This window comes from Gymnoscopelus braueri (assembly GCF_963280865.1).
Source record: "Gymnoscopelus braueri genome assembly, chromosome: 13".
In the NCBI taxonomy this organism is placed as follows: domain Eukaryota; kingdom Metazoa; phylum Chordata; class Actinopteri; order Myctophiformes; family Myctophidae; genus Gymnoscopelus; species Gymnoscopelus braueri.
The window spans coordinates 965,001-967,500 of NC_137615.1; the positions used below are offsets into that span (position 1 = coordinate 965,001).

The 2,500-nt window shown below is 37.5% G+C and overlaps 1 pseudogene across 1 annotated transcript in view; it reads right to left on the reverse strand.

Annotated features, from left to right (window-relative positions):
* LOC308098659 (integrin alpha-3-like) overlaps nt 1–2,500 on the reverse strand; it is a 45,562-nt pseudogene that overhangs the window by 21,614 nt on the left and 21,448 nt on the right. The window lies entirely within an intron of this gene.

A 2,500-nucleotide genomic window follows, 5' to 3' on the forward strand; every position in this document is an offset into this window, starting at 1 on the left:
AAGTTTTCAACTGGTATTTGGTCATTTTTATATGTAATGGATCCTCCATCAAAAAGGGTTATAGGGACCTATGTGTTGTGTAAGTATTTGTGATGAGGCCTAAGAACAAGCCTTTTTAGACGGACCGATAACTGTGCTGCACCCTGGTCCCCCTAATTAACTGTCTCTATTGTTTACATTGGTCCCCCTAATTAACTGTCTCTATTGTTTACATTGGTCCCCCTAATTAACTGTCTCTATTGTTTACATTGGTCCCCCTAATTAACTGTCTCTATTGTTTACATTGGTCCCCCTAATTAACTGTCTCTATTGTTTACATTGGTCCCCCTAATTAACTGTCTCTATTGTTTACATTGGTCCCCCTAATTAACTGTCTCTATTGTTTACATTGGTCCCCCTAATTAACTGTCTCTATTGTTTACATTGGTCTCTATTTAACTGTCTCTATTGTTTACATTGGTCTCTATTTAACTGTCTCTATTGTTTACATTGGTCTCTATTTAACTGTCTCTATTGTTTACATTGGTCTCTATTTAACTGTCTCTATTGTTTACATTGGTCTCTATTTAACTGTCTCTATTGTTTACACTGGTCTCTATTTAACTGTCTCTATTGTTTACATTGGTCTCTATTTAACTGTCTCTATTGTTTACATTGGTCTCTATTTAACTGTCTCTATTGTTTACATTGGTCCCCCAATTAACTGTCTCTATTGTTTACATTGGTCCCCCTAATTAACTGTCTCTATTGTTTACATTGGTCCCCCTAATTAACTGTCTCTATTGTTTACATTGGTCCCCCTAATTAACTGTCTCTATTGTTTACATTGGTCTCTATTTAACTGTCTCTATCGTTTACATTGGTCTCTATTTAACTGTCTCTATTGTTTACATTGGTCCCCCAATTAACTGTCTCTATTGTTTACATTGGTCTCTATTTAACTGTCTCTATTGTTTACATTGGTCCCCCTATTTAACTGTTCATATTGTTTACATTACAGACTGAGCGGAACAGGCAACAATAAAAGAGCTAACACTCTATTATTATTATTATTATTATTATTATTATTATTATTATTATTATTATTATTATTATTATTATTATTATTTTTATTTTTATTTTTTTATTACGGGGCCAGAGCTCAGCTCTGGACCTGTCTTAATGTTCCCCTCTTTCTGTCACTTCTGCCACTTTTCGCAGTTCTGGCTTAACCGTGCATACGCTTTTTACGAAACTCGGCCATATAGTAGATGGTCTTGAAAAACTATCAAGAAATAATTCTTACACTCATTCGTCAAAGGGTGGCGCTATAGCACTCAATTGAAAGTGCCAACTTTGAACAGGTACAACTCATGCCCTGTTTGACCTACAGCCATGAAACTTCGATACACACATGCGTCTCTTCATGCCCGACAACTTTCGTGGTCTGACCTTTGACCTCTGACCTCTAGATCGTCCACCATTTTGAATTATATGAAAAACAGTCATTGGCTCCTAACTTATGCATTTTTTCCGCTCCCATCGTTATGTCGGCAGAGGTCCAAAGTTCATGTGTAAAGAGTTTTGTGCAGATTACTAAAAAAACCCAGGAGGAGATCGATTTTAACTATTGCAGTTTTATGAAAATTATTCATCTGCCCCTAACACATACATGCAGACTCACATTTCTTTGAAACTTTGCAGAAATGTTGAGGGTCATTCCAAATATCACTGAAACTAATCTTACTCCAACTGGCCAAAGGGGGGCGCTATAGCAATTTTTTGAAAATGCAAACTTTAAACAGGCAAAAGTCATGCCTCGTTTGGCCGACAGCCATTAAACCTGCTTACACATGTGCCTTGACTCATGAGGAACACATGTATCACTTTGACCAGTAAGCTCCGCCCTTAGATTGTCCGCAATTTTGAGCAGTTTGAAAAACACTTAAACCCAGGATTTTTCAGCCATTTGCGTGAAACTGTATCATCTGTGTGATTTCTTTTTTCACAGGTCTTGTCTGTTGGTCCAATGGCTTCTACCTTAAGCGAGTGCCTCATGACCGTAAGGTTGCCGGTTCAAGCCTCACTTGATGCAGACTAATTTAAGTTGAATTGCAAAAAACATGACTGTATCAATGAATACATGTGCAAATGCTTAAGATAACCTGAAATGCTTATTTGAGAGTACGTTTTTTCAATGTATGACGTACTTCATTGTAAAAGTAGCTGATCTACAATCTCACAACTTTTCAGATACCAACGTTTTGTGAGCTTGTAGATCGGCCGCTTTCACTGGTTTCGGTTTCGAGGAGACATACAATTTCTCTATTGGTAAATGGTTTGTGAACGAGTGATCTTAGTATTAGTGAAACAGGGGCTTGGTTCATGACAGAAGGCAAGAGTTTATCATCTTCAACAGACAACATCAGCCTGCACAAAGCTATAGCACTATAGGTAGCGTTGCAGCCTGTCAGTCCGAAGGTTGAGAGTTTGAGTCCTATTAAGGGCAATAGGATGAGAT